Source organism: Lepidothrix coronata, unplaced genomic scaffold (genome assembly GCF_001604755.1).
Source record: "Lepidothrix coronata isolate B3197 unplaced genomic scaffold, Lepidothrix_coronata-1.0 Scaffold11, whole genome shotgun sequence".
NCBI classification, from domain to species: domain Eukaryota; kingdom Metazoa; phylum Chordata; class Aves; order Passeriformes; family Pipridae; genus Lepidothrix; species Lepidothrix coronata.
In genome coordinates, this window is record NW_016690191.1 from 1,892,842 (window position 1) to 1,912,582 (window position 19,741).

The 19,741-nt window shown below is 39.5% G+C and overlaps 1 long non-coding RNA gene across 1 annotated transcript; it reads left to right on the forward strand.

Annotated features, from left to right (window-relative positions):
* The first annotated feature begins 4,194 nt into the window (after window positions 1-4,194).
* Window positions 4,195-8,177, forward strand: LOC108492582. The gene is made up of 3 exons (XR_001873160.1): window positions 4,195-4,373; window positions 5,244-5,318; window positions 7,897-8,177. It is a non-coding gene; the product is annotated as an uncharacterized LOC108492582 (long non-coding RNA).
* The last annotated feature ends 11,564 nt before the right edge of the window (window positions 8,178-19,741 follow it).

The window sequence follows — 19,741 nt, forward strand, 5'->3', positions numbered from 1 at the left end:
AGATCGATGATATTTTTTTCTATGAGACACTGTTTCTATTTTTAATAGAAATACTTTCATTTATTTAATTTATTAGCATGGTTCTTCTAAGTGAAATGGAGCTTTTGTACAGGAAGACACCATTTTTACACATTTGCACTGCCCTGAAAAATTTAGAGCACACTTCTGTACTGGATTAAATCAACTCAAGCCTAAATGCCTAAACACTATTTTTGACAACGGTGCATGAGGGACATACCTGTACAGGGATTCTAAAGAACAAAACCCCTAAAAATATCTCAGTTGCAAAGAAACTGTATTCCTTTTTCCACTTTGTAATTATGGTTATATATATTCTTTTAACCCTTGCGGGTTTATTCCTAAATCTGTTAGAAATGATTGAAATTATTCCACTAACTCCAACAGACTCTGCTTCCTGCTGCATTAAAGGAGACATTTGTGTATCAGATTTGCTGGTGATGTCCCACTAATGAAATGGGGAATTTTATAAACAGGTCAGGGAGGGTAAGTGCCCAATAAAAAGATGTCAGATAGAGATCCACAAATTACAGTCTATTTGTAACAGAAATAAAACAAGGAATGCTTACTAAAGAGTCATGAATTTCTTTATAATTGCTTCCACATTTGGGCCAACTTCTTCCTAAATCGTCTACAGAAACCCTGCAATTCATGGGACTTTTGATAGTGGTTATGATCACAACAATACATCTCATTTATGATAAAAATTACTTACTTTGGAAAGGATTGTTTTTTCCTCAAATTGCTTTTCTCAGTCTTTATTTCAGTCTCCAGCTATTTTCTTATCCTCCTCCTCATTTTCTATTTCTAATATAAAAACCCGAGTTCTTATCAATTTGAAAAAGAAATAAAACTAAAGAAAATTCAGAACTGTAAAGCAAGGTCTATTTTAAAGTTCCAGCTCAGATAATAAGACTGGTTTGTGCTGTACCTCACTCATGAACTCAGTTTTCCATAGCGCATTCAGTGTTGTAATAATGCAAATCAAATACAATTTTAATAACTCCTTCCATTAAAATGATCTATTAATGTTTTAAGACTGCAACACTTATGAGCATGATTCTAATTGCATGATTTTGCTGCAGGCAAGTTTCATAGATCTGCCTGATCTTTGGATATTTGCACTGTTTGGATTATTTTAAATAATTAATTTTTGGAAGCGTTTCAGTCTCTGTAACAAGAGTTGGGTTTGATGGTGGTTGTCTTGTCAGTAATTGTATGTATCTGCTTCCATTCAAAGGAAAATGAGACAAATTTAGAACTCTTTGAAAGGAGATCACTGAGGTGTATACTGTGACAAACATTATGAAGAGCATTGTGAAGAGGGGAATATTTATAGACTATGTTAATACAAGGAGCAAAAGAGGTTTAAAGTGAATAAAATTTTCTGTCATGCAGCACAATTAAATTGCAGGATTTTCTGCCACAGAACACCAAAAATATAATCAGGCTAGAACTAAACATTCTTGGTTTATGAAACTTCTGTTGTCAGTCTGTAATGCACTGAGTGATAGGAACAAGGAGAATACCTTATGAGAAGAATTAGTTTTGACTTCTGACATTTTCCCATATATGTGCTGGGGGTTTCTGCCACAGAGATCATAGAGTCATAGAATCATGAAGGTTGGAAAACACCTTTAACATCATCAAGTTTAACATTAACCCAACATTCTAGGTCTGCCACTAAACCATGTTCTTAAGCACCATATCTATTTATTTTTTTAACACTTTCAGGGATGTTGACTGCACTACTTCACTGGGCAGCCTGTTCCAATGCTTGACCACCCTTTCAGTGATGAAATTTTCCCTAATATCCAACCTAAACCTCCCCTGGCGTGACTTGAAGCTGCTTCTTTTTGTGCTATTTCTTGTTACTTGGAAGAAGAGACTGACACACACCTGACTGCAAACTTGTCTCAGGGAGTTGTAGAGAGTGACAAGGTGCCCCCTGATCCTCCTTTCCTCCAAACACTCCCAGTTCCCTCAGCTGCTCCTCATAGGAGATGGTGAGGGGATCGCAGGACCTTTGGTCGAACACAGCTGCTGCTTCTACGCAAGACAACCCTCTCTCCAGAAACATGTGCAAAACCTCAGGTTTTCCTGTCGTTCTGCAAGGTGGGATGAGGAAAACGACCGCGGGAAGAAGGTAAGCAGGGCAGCAAGAGTCAGGAAGAAAACATTTCCTGAGTGGCTGGTGAGGGCCCTTACCTTGACACTGTCCCCAGGGTTTATCTCTAGTGGTAGGCTCTTGGCTCCCCTCCTTGTACGTGCTGTTCTTCCCCTTGAGCATCACTTGAGATCTACAGCAGAAGGTTCCCTCCTTCAAGATGAACAGAAACATCAACACAATCTTGCGCTCTTGATTCAACATTTCTTCCGTAGAGAGTTCACTCCAACTTTTGCTCATGACAAAATGCTTACAAGGAGGCTTGAACAAACGAGCATTAAAAGTAGCAAGTGGTAATTTACTTTGGGGGTTAAAAACAGCTATGTACCAAAAGTTGCTAATTGTATGCTTAGAAGTGATCTATTGTCAGCAAAAAATAACGTGTTTTTTAGTAAATGGGGCTGAACCCACCCCAGTAGTGCAAGTTCTTCTGTCTGTTTGGTGAATTCTGTGTCTGGCATGACAGAATACGAGGACATTTAATCTGAAATATCAAGTGTGCACTTTCCTTGCAGGACAAAGTTCTAACAGACTTGCTGTAGAGTTTACACAGTGGCAAAAAAAATAGTGTTCAAGTTGTGCAAAAGCCATGATAAATTTTTACTTCAACAGAAACACTTTAGATCAATCTTATTTGAGAGGAACGAAAGGGGTCACAGGCCCTAAGAAATGCAGGCTTTTCCATAAATGGATACTCAGAAGCATGAATAATTTCAGCAATATTTGAGAATTTCAGTACTGGATCAACTCAGCATGAAATTCTCAATTATTCCTCCTCAGAAGTCATCCCAAACAAGAACACCCTAATATACTGAATTGATCATAAAAGTGGATTATGTCTAGGGTTTTTCATGAAAAATTTGTGCTGAAACATGCCAGACAGGCAAAAAGATTGGGATTAAATAACACAGTCTTCATGAAGCTTCTCAACTGGAAAAAAGATGTTAAAGACTTTTCAAAATAATTGTAAGTGTCCTGATACATGTTTTTCTAAGTGGACATTTATTTGCTTTGATATATATTTTAATTTTAATTTTTAATTTATAAGTGAAAGCAAAAAATTTGAAATATTTTGAAACTCCTGAATCAAATGGCTCAGTTATATTTTTTTACATTTTAGCAGCTTATTGGTTAGCCACAGAATTAGCTGAAAAAAAATGAAATCTTGAAAACTCCCAAAGGACAGAAAAAAGCACTTCCCTGTCAGCTGTAAAATGAGAGAAAATTATAATGACATTTTCATTTAGCACAAAGATTTACTAAAACACCCACATTTTCATAGAAGTTGCAAAGACTTGAACTTGGACGCACTTTGGGTTTCTCCCCAGGTGTGATGCTTACTTATGGTAAATGATAAAGTTTTTACTAGGCCTGGTCACTCTCAGATAAATAGCTGGGGATATTCCAGCCTCTACAAGGGTAATAGCCTCTGTTTCATATGCTGGCATAAGAAAGAGGGCAGGAAGCATGAGCAGGAAATGTCGCAATTTTAGTCCAAACTAATGCGTTTAAATAGAAAATTACAATTCTTAAATAATTTAGAAGTGAGCTGTCCAAGGAGAAAGAGCCCTGGGTGCCAGGAAGGGTTAAGCTTTGTAGGGGAGAGAGGGAAGGCCTGTATAGCTTCACTGTGCTGGTGGTGTAGGGCAAGAACATTCTGAGATGCCTGCTCAATTTGTCAGGAATTTATCTTCTGAACCATTACCTCCAGCTTTCCCCAGAACACCCTCCTCAGCCCTTTTATCTGCGAGCTATCTCCAAGTTAACTGTCTGCCTATTGCCTTGGCTGAACCACACTAATAGTCAGCTAATTACATATGAACACTCTAATTTGCTTTGTCTTTCTCAAAAAAAACCCACTCGTGTGCGGGCATGCACGTGAGTGCACTTCTGCTCATGCCATGAAGTTGCACCAGCTGCAGCACGATAAAATTCGTTGCATGTTTGCTGCCCCCTCTGATGCTGCTTCCCCCCACCAGGCCACCACCAGTGCTTGTCATTCCTGATTTGCAACATCACCTGTTGCTCCAACACCAGGCTTCTGTAGAGCAGAAAACTGGAGCAAAGAAGAGAAATACGTGTTTGTCATTGAACTGAGCTGAGAAGAAGGAAGAGGAGAATGATAAGATCATAGCCTGCAGCACTTTGTTTATGAGAACATCCTTCCAGTGATATATGTCTGCACCAGGTGAAAGTATTGTGTCACCCCTAACATATTTTAAATGCCAGGGCTGTCATGCAAGAAGACAATGATGAACAAGTTTAAACAGAATATGGTTTTGTAGCCATGTACAGAGTTACCCTTTGAAGGTTTGCACTGGTAGTGCTTCTCAGCAAAATGTTTCCAAGCTCTGTTATGTTCCCCTTCAGAACCTCTCTCGCGCAGAATTTATACTAAATGGAAATATTTCTATTGCAGACAAACCGATGGGGTTATACAGAAAGCAGTGTGTTTCCTCAGGCAGGATTTTCAGGCCATTTCACATGTCCTCATATCCGAGTTTCTTACAACCCCTTGGATAGGAACCCTGCTCTGCTTAGCAAATAGGCAAATAAAGGTACGTCTACGCTGTGCACTGAAGAGCAGGGACTGGCCCCAGGTCACTGCATGTCAGAGGTTTACTCAGACCAGTCCTAGCATGCTCCAGTGGACTGAATCCCCGTTAGCTACTGGAGCTCCCAGACCACATCACCTGGTTTGATTTCACACAAAAGAATTCCGTTTGCGTGTTCTGAGGCTGCCTGGCCTGGTGGGACGGGGTAAGCAGGGTCATTTGGAGGGTTCACTTCAAAAGTGCACTCCTGGGCCAAAGTGAAAGGCTAATGTAGAAGCACCTTTCCTCACAAAGCAGATATGCCCAGAGCTATCATCACATGGCAGTTTTCTTCCCAGATATTTATCTCGAGCTCAACTGCACGAACGCCGTCCCCGTGTTATAACACTATTGCACAACATGACTCATTTGCTCAGACTGACAGCTCAAATTGAGCCTTGGGAAAGCCAGCATCCAACACATGATATTGAATATGGGCATGACCATATCCACCTTGGATTTAGGTGAAAGAGCTTTAGCCATGGGTGTCACATGGGAATGAAGACAACTGTGACACTGCGGAGCTGTATGTCTTTGAGGTGAGTTAAGGTCAGAGGCACTGCATGACCCATACAGGACAGCATTAATAACTCTTTACAACAGAGAGGAATGGGAGCTTCTCATTGCCTGAAAAAACATTCAAGGAGGTAGGATTTCTTAAGCACTTATTAAGGTCCTGTGTGGGCTTGTGTAACGTGTTCAGCGTCTCCCCCTCAGATTTCCTTTCTGTAAAATGGAGATTCTTTTTTTCTCACTAGGTTATTAGGAGGATTTTCCTATTAAGATTCATCATAAATGAAAGTATCCTCCAAACATTATTTAATCACCTGACTGAAAATTGTCTCCAACTTCTTTGGGCAGAACATCAGTTTTTATAGGGACTAGTCACAGTGTCCAGCTTAACATAAGGCTATGGGATCACATGCTGCATCTTTAAGACAGAGTTTACTTCTGAATCAGTAAATGTACTAGACAAAGCAGCCATTATTTATGCATTCCTGCATACATGGCAAGGTGAAAATAATAGAATAAACATCATATACTTCATTATGATATCGGTTTACACTTCCAGGGTACACAAAAAGAGGCCATTTCATCAAGCTAATTGCCTGAAAGTAAAAGAGAGAGAACTTTAGCTATTAGTCTATTATGGGGCTTTTTTCTTAATCACAAATAGGGGCCGTGTGTCCCCAGGGGGATGTGTATTCTAATTTACAATTGAACTACAGATCAGAGCAATCAATCTTGTGCAGCACTTTTACAGTGTAATTGCTGCAACATAACAAATAAAAAAAAAAAAAAAAGCAGCCTAAGTCGAGTTTCAGCTTGAGGTGGAGATATTTACCAGGCATTGGTTCGGGGTGGGAGGGAGGCAGAGAGAGGAGAGAGGCGCCAAAGCCATGAATATGCAATGAGGGCTCATTAGTGCCCCAGTGTTGCCATGACGAATGGCATTATCCCCAGACTGGTGCAGCCTAAACATGAATTTTATAACGACCCATTTATCATGACTTGTCATGGGTTTCTTTACTGTACTTTCTACTGACTCTCACACCTTCCACCATTAGCACCTCAGAATCCCTTCCTTTTGTTCTTTTATCTTATTCCAGCTTAGTTTTTGGTAACGATTCTCCACCGATAAGGGGAGGAGGGCTGCAAGCAGCAATATGCTGCTGTTGAAGAGTTTAGAGATTCCCAGGCTTAGGACCCACCGCCAAACATGTTGGTGGTCTTCAGTCCACTTACTAGTGGATAAGTGTCCTTCTTGTCACAAATATCTGCAATCTTGTCAGTTGACTCAGCAGAAAGGTCTCCGATTGACCGAGCATAGAGACAACTATCTTTCCATTCTGGCAGATGTGATGGATGAATCTGTTTTGTTGACCTAGGCCTGTCTAAAAGTGCTCTTCCTCAGCCCACTCCAGCTACATGCACAGTATAACAATCCACCCCTCATCTTTACATTGAAAAAGGATAAATAAACAAAACCTGCTTTCTCCCCAGTTTCACTTAAACTAAAAAAAATTGTACTAGGTGTAAAATCTAAGTGATAGGAAAAGCATTTACCTTGAAGGAGCAAGAGATATTAGTCAACCCTACAGGAAAACAAAATTACTGTGAAGTAATTAGTGTCTGACTTTAGCTCATTTTTTGTCACTGCACGTTGTCTCTGTTTTGCTGCTGTCCCTTTGGCCTACTGGATCCCACATTTAATATACCACTGCTTATAAAGAAATCCCTGTGGCTCAGAAGGCTGAATTGCCACTGCTGGGCTAGGGCCTGCTCTCTAGTATATAGAGGCTTTCATTTCCCAAGTTATGAATCTGACATCTCATGGCCAAATCCATGCCAGTTTATTTCTGAGAAGTCTGTCCTCATTATTTACCCCAAATAGTTTCACTGTCAGTCTGTCTTTTTTTTCCCACTGTGAAGTGGCTGGAATATCTGAAAGTATCAAGCCTCTCTTTGTTGGATTTTACACTTTTGCTATTACAAGAATTTGTCTTTGGGGATAGAAAAATCAAGCAACTTATTTCCAGCTATTACTTGGATAGGACTTCATGTTCTTAAACAAGTTGTGAGCTCCCATGATCTCTGAAAACCACTCTCCCGAGGTCTTACATCAGGGTAGTCCTACAGTTCTTTCATTACTCTACTGGATGTTTGAAAATATTAAAAGGCATCCAACATCCCAGTCCAGCAATTTATAGACTCGGAGTCTGGCGCCGGAGCCCTCAAAGCCTCTATTTCTTCCACAAAATCCGCACTTCGCTGTTATTGTCGCCAAGACAGGCACGTGTTTCACTAGGGGTAGTTTGTCAAAGCAAACAGTCCATTATCCAAAGATTCATCACAGGTTCCCGCTTCAGCACAGGATGGAAGAGAGGTTGGATGTCAGAAAGGGAGGTGAAAGGAAGGCTTCCTCTCAAAAAGGTGCATTTGGGAAATGACACACCTTCATTAAGCAGAGTATAGCTGATTAGGCCAGCAAATGCTGATGTGTTCTTGCCATTTTTTTTTTTCAAACCCCTCTGTGTTCCTTTGGAATATATATATATATATNATATATATATATATATTTATACATGTGTATGTATATCTATGTATTTTTTAAAGTCCCAGACAGCATCTTGCACAAGTCCCTGACCTTTGATGGAGAACTCCAGCTCCCACTACAATACAATGTTCTGTTAATTATCAGGAGACAAAAGAAGAATAAAAATCTCTTTTAAAGAAGCAAACTAGAGAAAATTTCTAATATTGCAGAAAATGTCCACTGCCTTCACAAGGACTTGAGACACGGCAAATATTATCATTTTTCCTAAGAATAAATGTTTGCCCTATGACCCAGGTGATCTGATCATCTACTGAGTGGGCAGAATGGTGAGTTGTCACAAGCAACATGGTATAATTAAATTATATTCATTTAACTCCTATTAGGAGTATTAAAACTTACTGTAGTCAGTTTATAAAATCAGGTTGATACACCTGATTGCCATCTGTAGTTTATATGATAGAATAAGCAGATTCCTATTTGAGTTGATTGTAGTAATGCACAGGTCCCATCTATGGAGCTTATTCCAGTATTTTATACCAATACTTTCTGGTTCTTTTGAGGAACAAACCCATCATTCTTCCACTCACCCCATCAAAGACGTGAACAATGAAACAAGGAATGCTAAGGGCCAGTCAATGCAGATGATATTGATCTTGATGTCACTTTAATGTCCAGTATCACAGCAATCATGAAATCACATCAGAGATTTCTAGTTTGAGATCAACAACCATATGGAAGGCAGCTGCCTAAGGCAGGAAAATGTTCGCTATTCCTCAGTCAATCCACAAATGGCAACTATTAAAACAAAATAATTGCAATCTTTAAAATATTAAGTCCTTGGTTCTAAACCAACAGGCCTCTAATGATAGGAAACACACAAATTTCAGGAAGAAAAAGACAGCTTTCATTGCTGTATGAATCCAGCTTCCAATAAAAATATCAGATGTGAGATTGTTTCATAGAGAAATTAAAAAATAAAAGCAGAATTTTCAAGTGGAGTAAAAATTCATAAGGTGGGACCAGTTGTTTATCCCAAATACAGGGGAAGTTTAGTGACTGACTACTGTAGGATCAGAAGTAACCTGTCAACAGACTCACATGAAAATTCTGCTTCAGATATATATTTTAAAGTAATAAAATTCTGTCCATATTGTAAAAATCTGCAAAATTATATGCAGTAGTTTTCTATATTTACAAATAGAATTCACAAACTTAGGATGAAAAAGAACCTGGAAAAAAACCACTTCAGGTGTGATTACTATTTAATGCTTTTCAATATCTGTTCAATTGCCATATTTAAACGAGAAAATGTAAAAAAACCCGAAGAGATTCTATTTCCCTTTGTAAAGAGACACACTTTTAAAGACACGATAAAATGTTAACCCTGAACACAGAACTTATTCTGAGTGAATACTGAAGTGTCTGAAGAGTGAGGCAGTACCAGGGGGATCTCCCTCTGTGCTTGTGAGGGCTACTGATTGTGCTGCATAAACCTAACCAGCTTTTTGGGCTGTTTCCTTTTTGTTGTTTCTTTTCTGTGGAGAAATTCATCCCTCTTTCCTCAGCTGTGTTTCAAATATGGCCCAATATTTTTTCTCCCTTCAAAGCTTGGCTTTAGTCATCCTAATGAGCCAACAATCTTTTCCTCTGGATATCCTTCAGCATTGTCTTAAAGATTCCCCACCTTTCTCCAAGTGGAGCCAGTGGCTTGCTGCTCCCCACTTTTAAACAAACAAACAAAATGTCTTTCTCCCCCCTCCTTCCCACTTTCCTTAATGACATCTTCAGTCATTAATGAGTTAATAAAAATCTCAAAGTCATCTGGGAATAGATAAGGGGGAAGAAAGAAGAGTATTGTACACATAATGACAGGCTCCCTGCTGGCCCTAAGATGTCATGGGTCAGCCATGTCAAGAATGTGTGTGCCCAATCATCTCCTGATTTTTATCAGCAAGGCCTGAAGCAGAATCTGACACGCCAGTTTGGGAGTTACAATGAATAAACAATGACTTCTTGGATTGTTGGCGGCTGTATGATAGAGTGAGAGGGTTTATATATACTAAAACATGATGACATTAGCAATCAATATACCAATTACTGGACAAGTTATTGGACGAAGAATGCACATGTCTTGAGCTTTGTGCACTTTGAGCATGCTACCAGCCATGGAGACCACAGAAATAATGTTATTTAACCCTTTCCAAACTAGGTATGCTAATACCTAACGATGCCTTAAAGTTTCTGAGAGCATGAGATACAGGAAAACCTGGTCTGATACAGCACATTAGGCCTTTCAGATAGAAGATGTAAGCCTGACAAATTTATTTTTCATTACGACTTGAGGAAGAAAGGAATAGATTTTTTTCAAGTGAGCAATTGATTCTAACAGATTTAAATTGTTCTCTGTAAAATTTCACCCAAACACCCCCCAGCACATTACAGAAACTTCATCACTGAGAAATTACAACATGTCTTTTATAGGTTGGTTAAGGAAATATCTCAACAGCTCTCACCTGCCTGTTCTTCAGTGGAGAAAAGAAGACAAAATTCTAAACTACTTTTCTTATTCCTGTGTGACTGGAAACACATTTCTGCATCTGATCAATGATCAGCCTCTTACATTCTTTATTCAGCTCAAAATATTCAGTGTTTATGAGTTTGTTCTCAGTTATTCTGGAAGTGATTGCGAAGATTCAATGCCAGTGTTTTAATTGAAGCCAGAATATAATGGGATTATGTAAACCACCTAATTTCAAAGTACAATTTAGAAAACAAGTACGGTGGAGATCAACGCAGCAGGCAGATCTATTGGATCTGTGGGCACAGCAGAAATGTTGTCTGGATTGAAGTTAAATGGTGTCAACTCTCCATTAAGATGGATAAGTCAATGATGTAATGTAAAGCTCATGGGTTTTGCCCTGAAAAGCGTCGTTAAAATGATGTGGAAAGACAGGTTTTATGATGGTTCCCCATCCTTTTCTGTGTAGAATGACAACTTTTACTGCCATCTGAGAAGCAGCAGTGCCACATACCCTTTGACTTTTGCTCAGGTGAGAGCAAACAAGGCAGGGTGTAAATATAAGATTTGTCTGCCAGGGCATCAACCAGCACAGTAGAAATTGTGCAAAAGTAAGGAGGAGAAGAGTTCAGACATCAGAGTGGCCCCGTGTATGTGCTGTGTATCAGGGGCTGAATAAAATCTGAAGATACATCTCTTATAGATAATTTTTGTGATGTAAGGGCTAAAGTGTTACTCTAAATTACAATCAAACCTGCTCCTGTTTCTCAGAGCACTAAGCACTTCTCAGAGTTGTGTTGAATGGTGATGGCAGAGGGACCAGCCTCAGACAAAGGGGGAAAATAGATGAGACTGCATCTGGTTTTAACTGCAGTGCTTATGGAGTGTTCAGCTGGATCCTTTCAAATGGCTCTTCCCTTCCCATTGAGTAAGTTCTTGAAAAGTTTAAAAGTGAATTTGTCCAGCATGTGTGATATGAATAACGAAATGCTTTTAAATGTAAATGTTTCATAAAATAACACCATTACCATACATTACAGTGAATACAGTTAAAAAAACAACTCAATAATCCCTCCTCTGTAATTTACAATTAACTTTTTGCCTCAAGGTAACAGCTACATTCACAAAAATAATGGTAATAGATTGACCTTGTTATGAATGGATAACAAGCTGGAAACAATATAGTTTGTCACAGAGCATTAACTGTTACTGTTGAAATTGTAAATAATGTGTATAGAACTTACAATGTGAATGGCTCCCCTTAAAAATATTAATTATGCCAATTAAACACTTGATGCATAATGGATTATTCTGAAACCTATTTAAGTCCATGTCAGACTGAGTACACCATTTTCTAAGATCCCATTCCCAGACTACTGGAAAATTTGTGGCTTTGCTTTGATTGCTCAAGGTGGAGGAAGGAATATCGCCTTAAATTAAGGATATATGGCTGCTTCTTTTATTTGGATTGCTTGCATGCTTTCTCACTGAGTATATAGCATCAGCAGATTAGACTGTCTGCAGATACAAGATGCTTTTAGGCTGCTTTGGAGATTAATGAAAAGCAAACCTCATCCAACAGAGCTGGCCATCACTTGAGGATGTCCATGGGATACAGAGCACGCCGCTGGCTTTTATGCTGATTTGTAATCACTGATGATGGGACAGGGGAATAAAGATCAGTTCTGCTGGTTTCTCACACCAGAGTGATGTAACTCATCACTCACAAGCTGGTGGAAGCTGAGGGCTGATCTCCTTCTCCTTGTGTGTCCTTTGGAGCCCAGGCTGTGCTCATCCAGGAGGAGGAGATTGCATCACATGGCTTTAGGGAGTGATCCAAACCTTGTACATAACACATGGCATATTAAAAATTAGAGTTTTCTCCCATGCCTGAGGACCAGTAACTCATGAACAAGAAACTAAACCACATTTTTTGTGCTTCCCAGACACAATTAGTGCTCCTCAGCTGTGGCTCAAGACCGGACTTAACAGCACAATACTTCAGTGTTCTGGCCAATTACCATGTGTAGACTGTTGCCTTATAAAGGAGGGATTCCCACTAGATTATCCACATAGAGAAAGTGATACTAAAATGACAAGCCACCAAGAGGTCAAATAACCAGTTGCCAGAAGTTAAAATAACTAGACTGTGGAGCAGCAATATCTGAGGAGCTGGCATGTATCCCAGGACTGGTTGTCACACAAATGAAAGAAAAGACAGCTGGAATCTTTTTGGATTGACTGTGAATATAATGGAAATCTACCACTTTGGTTTTTCAACCAAATGCCTGAACTGGGAGTTGAGGAACTGATTCAGTAAAATATGAGGTCTCTTTATACCTCGTTTTTCCATGTGTGAGCTTCAACTACTTTGTTTAGCTTTATCCTTTGGGATCAAGGACTGTTCAGACAGTCTAAGCATAAAGAGTCTGATTACAGTGCTTCTGTAATCCAAGCTAATACATTACATCCTCTCTTGCCAAAAGGTGTGTTCTCCCATCTGGGCAGAAATAAAGGCACTGCACATGTAAAACTGAGCAGGCACCTCTACCCCCACGATGGGGTCAAAATCCCAGCACGAGGCTGGGTAAGCAACACTCGGATTTCCCTCCTCCCACTGCTTTTCTCTGGGCAGCTCTTGTTTCACCTTCAGTTAAAGTTTAGCTCTTTGCTATACATTCAGTGCCATCTCTTTAAAGATGTACATCTGAATGGGCAAGAAAGTTAGGGATTAGCAATGGACAGAGGTCAAGTCCGTCAAGACTTTAAGCATGTTGCTGGTTGTAAAAAAGATTACATTACTGGCAGCCCTTTGCCAGATCAGTACATCGATGCTGAATGTTAATCCTTGCTGGGGACAAGATGGCTTGTAAATGTTACGGGAGAACATGGCTTTTCCTGTAGAAAACAGGCATTTATGGTTAAAACACAGATTGTTTTCTCATGCTTATGTTTGCATTTCATGCCAATTCGCTCTTGCTAGCCATGAGCCTCGCTTCAGTACTTATATTTAATCACTTAAGATCTTTATTTGTATAGCTAAGGAGAGTATGGTTGAGTTCTTGAAGCACTGGGGAGCAGAAGAGCCAGAGCTCAGCCTCAGTCTTTGCCAGAAGAAAACTCTAAAACTGGGCAAAGCCTGTGTGCTTGCTGAATCTTAGTTTTCTCATCTGTAAAATGGAGCTCTATTTAAAAAGGATCCTGTAAAATTATATTTATGACAGTCAGAAGTACAGTGTTTATTGGATTTATAAAGCAATCTACCTATTTTACTGCGGCTAACTTTATATCTGTTACTAAGTAATGTCCTTTCCTACAGTCATAGTATCACTGAATGGTTTGAGTGGAAGGAACCTTCAAGATCATCTTGTTCCAACTCCTTTGCTGTGGACAGGGAACCTTCCACCAGACCAAGCAGGATCCACCACTAGGGATGGGACATCCACAGCTGGACAGTTTTGGGTGAGCTCAAGTTTCCAGGTCAGATGTTTGCACAAGGACAGCCAAGGCATAAGCCAACACTGGATTTTAAAATAACAGAAGATTCAGTTGGCCCAAAGTTTATTCTGCTGTGGACTGAGAACATAACTGGGTGTAAGCAGCAGCTGTTATTAAATGTGTGCAGGACACTGGATATGACTGAACATACTCAAGAAAATTAATGTTGTACAGTAGATCTCCAGCAGCTGACAACGCTCATACAGCTATTCCAGTGACCAAACTCTAGTAAATCCTTTGGCTGTCTCACCTGAAAGGGAAAGAAGCAGATTTGGGTGCAAACTACCCTCACACCTGTTTTTGGGATCTAGAGATCCTCAGTGTCTCTGTGCCTCAGTTTTTCATCCTATTTTTGGAGGTAATGAAACTCTATGCTAAGGCAAAATCAATAAAGCTTCACTTTAAAGGGTCTGATGAGGTCAAGAAAACACTAGTGCCTAATGCAAGTGAGTTCAACAGTAAAGGGGACCATGTAAGTTCCCAGGTAGATTTGATAACAGAGTTCATAAAATAAGAAAAGCAAATTCAATCTGGGGAAACCTGAGCTTCTAGGTTTCATGCCACGTACATTTAGTAGCTATAAAATTAGAATACTCTGGTGGAAGGGGATTCAACATTTTTTCTGGCAAGAAGTAAAAAATGATATGCAGCATACTAAGTATTAAATTGTGTTAGTTCAGTTTTGTTATGCAGATGGATTTTTTTTCCTTCTTCTCTACTCTTTAAAATGTTTTGAATTAAAATAGCTTACTCAAGGTCACCGAAGGCATATGGTCCTGCTCAAAACTTTAAACAAAACATTAGTTTTTACAACCTTTTGTAATTTGGTATTGTATACAACATGGTTATAGACGGAGTTTCTGTAATCTTTGCAGTGGGTGACAGAAATATGAGAGCCAAATTTATAAGCCATTTAGTGAAGCATTTAATCAATTTCATGCATAGGAAATAACTCCGATTGCTTTGCTTTATCAATCTTGCTTTCTCAGAGACCTGCAGTCACCCCAACCTCAAAACACTCCAGTGGGTGTGGGGGGAACCATATGCAAAACTCTAATGCTGGACACAGTGTCAGGGACTTCTGAGGACTGATTAAACTTGCCAGCATCAATAATCCCTCTTGAGGCTGTTCATATATATTTCAGAAGGAAGGCAGAAAGCCTAATATTTATAGGAAATTGCAAGGCCTCTTTTTTACAGAGTTTTTTCATTAAACACCCTTTGTCTGGAATGAGTCTTTGACACTGTGTAGAGTTATGCAGATTGAGCTTGCCTCTAATACTGAAGTGTTTGTGAATGTTGCCTTTAATCACTTAAAAACACTTAAGCACCCTCACATGTCCCCGTTTCCATAAACTATGACTAGCATATCATTTGACAAATTCAGAGACACTGCTTGAGATGAGACTGCTCACTGTGGCCACAGTAAGAGAGACACAAGGTCTAGACTGTCTTGAAGCCCACATAAATGTCAGACCCATGACTGTAACTGTGGGATTTATGAGACACAGTTGAAGAATTGAAAGAGTTCTTCTTCTTCTGGTCTTCAACCCATGGCTCTGCATGGACCACCTGACCATTGGCACTGGACAAGAAGCTGGGAACAATGTTCCTCAGCCCTTCCACAGGGCAACTGGTGGAACTGGAAGTTTCTGAGCTCTGTTCTGTATCTGGGTGTGTCTGTACTCACAAGGAGATGGGACAGGTCTGGTCTACTGGTACATCCCAGCAAGAATTACTAATCTTTCTACAGAAGGCAAAGGAAAACATTGTCCAAACTAACCTCATTCCCTTCTCCTATATCTAAAATCCCTGTCTGGAGTAAGAGATAAGGCTTAAGAGACTGTTTCAGAGCACACTTTCTTCTCATGTACTACAACAGCTTGTACAATACCCTAAGCAGAGTACTACTCAGTGACTTTTTTTCCTCAGTGAAAAATTCCTGAAGGAGCAAAAAGCCAATCTCTCTGATAATCATCAGCTGCTCAACTATATTAAATTTAGACAAGGCTACAATAGTGCCAGAGTTGTCCCCTGCCCTCTAAAATTAGAACTGAAAGAATGGTGGGCATAGTGCTAAATATATAACTCATTTAAAAATAATGTGCTCTCAGGCTTTCGTAATGCTTGAAAAACTGATCATCATAAATCCCTAAAGATCTGTTTGCACAGCCAGCCTGCCTCCACCAGCCCCAAACATGTTTCAGTAGGATATGTCCTTTCCTGAACATCCACTTTTCTTTGTGGTATATAGGAAAACATGCAGAAAAGTTTTGCTGCAGTTAAACAACAGTCAAACAATACACCTCCTAGTTATCTTTGAGGACAGAGGCTTAACCTGGCCTCTGCTTTCTATGCAGAAGCAGAAAAATGCTCATAAGCACTAATCCTGGAAGAGTTGATAGGGACCATCCATTTGAAATGATCACAAGTGTGAGTTTTAGCCCTTCAAGTTGCAGAAAAACCTCAACAATCCTCTACATAATAAAAAAAGACCCCCGACAGATTAAGAAGCCTCATTTTTCTCCTGTTTCTCAGCTCTAGCAAAACCTTGTGCTAACAATTTCAGTATCAATAAAATAAGTAAGGTGGATTAGGAATATTTTTTCATAGAAACGAGGGCATGGAAAACCTACATCTTTCCCAGCTTCAGGCTTAGAACAACTTCTAACTAGAAAAATCCCTCTCCTTTCCTTTCCAACTCCCTTCTAACAGCACACAGGATCCCTCAACGGGGAGGGGTTGCATGGAGGGGTTGCATTGAGGGGTTGCATTGAGGGGAGCAGCCCTGGGGCTGCACTGAATTTATAGCAAGTGGGGACCTGGCTGCAAATGGGACCAAAGGAATTCTGAGATCTCACAGGACTTAGAAATCTCTGTCTCGTGAGGCAAGGGGTATCTTGGAAAATTTAGGCTTTTATTTGCCAGCTGTTTCTCTTTTTGTTTATTCGAATTATCAGAGCAACACACTGTGAGCCTTTGAGAATGACAGGAAGGGATGGGAAATATTTGTTTGGGAGTACTGAAAGTACCAAAAAACCCACTCCTCTGCTTAGTGCATTTCCTCCTTGAGGTGGGAAGAACACATCTTGACTTTATAGAAAGAGAAACCAAACTTAGCTGGAAAAATTAGAGATGGAGATTGTGTGTGAAGTTGGGGGCAGGGGTTAAAGGAGATAATGCTGCTTCACCACAAAGTCTGGCTAAAAAGTAGTGATGTGGGGTTTTTCCTTCTACTTGAGCTACTCTACCCCCCCTCTGTGCTTATGGGATGCTGCAGAGAGCTTAGGTCTGTGCTCATGGTCTCTTGTAGAGCTGTGAGAGGTGCCTGTGCCACGAGAACTGGGTCTGGACTTGATCTGCTGCAAACATAAATGCTTGTTAGGGAAGCAAACAGGTCATATTACACTATTCTTGTACCTTAAATAAATCAAGAAAGGTGTAAATGTGCTAGTCATGAACTTATTTCTCCCTTGGGCTACTTTCATGAGATGTTTCTTTCTCTTCCTTCCCGCCCTCATTCTACCTTTGCTCTTTCGAATGCCATCAGCTTATTGGAAGGGTTTGCTGAAAATAGAAATATTAAAAAGGCATGTTTTCTGTTTGTTCATCTGGAACATTCTGGGGAGGATTAACTCTTTGAATTCTTCACCCCATAAATATGGGGATCCCTTTTTAGTTTTGCCTTACAGAAATATTAAGGTAATAGAAGTATAAGTAAAAGTAACTGGAAGGGGTTTTTTTTTCCTACATAGATATACCTTTTGCAACCTTAAGCACCATTTGATTTCCTTTCTTTTCTTTCTTTTTAGATAGCAACTTGGATAAAAAATACTGTACTCTTCTGCTGAAGGAAGTCAGATCTTTCCTGGAAAAGTTTATCACAATATGAATGCAGGTTTTTGTGGGGAGAAAAACAGTATCAGAAGTCAAGGTTAATTTTTTATTTTTATTTTTTTAAAGGGACATAGTGATTAACAAGCAGGTGTCAATGGGCTGTTTGTGATGAAACTGGTGTTTTTGATGACCTTACTCTGAAAATTATCATTGTGCCACTACTGGGAACTATTTGCTACTCCGTAGAATTCTCTGAACTTGGTCTAGAGCTGCTCAATGTTTACTAATGAAAGTAAATGAGAATTAAAGAAATGCTCCTACCTGCTTTGTCACCAAAGGTGGTTTTCTTGAAGCAGAATAGGCACAATTTGAAAAGCTCAATCAAGTTTTTTTACTGTTTAAAAACCACAGTATTTTATGGATGTAATTTATAAGCAGAAAAGTAGAGGGCTATTCCCAATATTATCTTTATCTTCTAGACATAAATAACAAACAACTCCAGTAATCAAAATTTACTGCAATTGTAATAGGTTTTGGCATCGTTTATGTATCGCAGGGAATGTTAACATAATGTTGACTTTCAGGACTGAGGCCAATTTTTTTGGTTTTCCTCTCCCTCTTTTTTTTTTTTTTTTTTAGGCTGGGTTCATTATATATATATATAAAACCCCCAGTATATTTGTGACTTTTATGGCATTTGGGAGATTAATTCTCATAAATAACACTGTTTATATCTCCCAATCAGAAAGTTGAAATTATCTGTGACAATGTGAACACTAAAAAGTTGTATACTATGAAAATATTTCAATAATTAATGCATGCACTATCTAGAGCAATTGACAGTGAGGTCATAAACATAATGGGCCATCTGTGTTTGATTTGTATCCGAAAATGCTTAAAGGGAAAGGCAGGTAATTCAGGCTTCTCTTACAAATGTAAACAGGCAAGATTTTTCATCTTCTCAAAAGGTTGTTGAACCATTTCATTACTTTAAAGAAGAAGGGTAAAAAAGGTTTTTCCAGGCTAAAGCCTTTTAACATACTTGCATTTTGCTCCTGTATTCTCTGACAAGCAGCGCACACCAGTGGGGCTTTTAGTTTTCTCTTAGAGTACACAGAGGGTTGTCATTCTCCTTTATTTACTTTATATTGTTTGCTCTATAAAAAAATGCCACTTCAGGCTCCTGAGCAATCCCACCAGCTCACTTTGCATTCTGGGACCTGGGTTTAAATAGTTTCCTTTGGACCTTTCCAAGTTCAAATCTGCGCTGGGCTGTTGAAAGACAGCAGAAGGTACACGCAGGGATCTGGCTCGTTGTGCCTTTATGACCCTTCTCGGGATTTGTCCCAGCTTGTCTTATGAACCTTTTCTCCCTTGTGAAAGTCGAGGTTCAGGTTACCTGCATATCTGGGCTTGGATTTAATTTAGCACTGGATTTCTGTGCTGTAATGGGGGAGAAACGGATTGTCCTGCTATCGTCAGGAATAACTCTTTATCTCTGAACTTATATGCATTGGCATAAAGCCAATATCAAGCTGGAATGACTCAATAAATAAACAACCAAATACCCCTCTTGTTTTCACTGGCTGATCCGATGACAGTCGGGCTCCTGCTCTTGGCACCGACTGAGGCTCTACTGAAGGAAATGCCATTATCTTTCCTGTGCCAGGCAGAGATTAATACATTCTTAGAAATTGAATCCAGACAGGACTTCTAAATGATTTCATGTGACCTCCTGTATATCAGGGCTATTAAATACTACAAATTACCTATGATAAGACCAGAGATTGCAACCTATTTAAAACTCTGTACATTTTTTTTTCCCTTCTGCTCTGCCCTTTCTTGTTCCTCAAATATTAAGTGTAGGCACAGAGTGGGTCTAGCAAGGTAACACTAAAATCCAGAGAAACTGGCTTAAATATATCTGGGTAATCCCCAGAACTCCCTCACTCTCCCTGATAATCTGATCTGGGCTAATTTCCTCCTCAGATCTGAAACTGGTGATCAATGTGATCCTGAGCATGAAAAGAACAGTCACCAGCTACCACCTG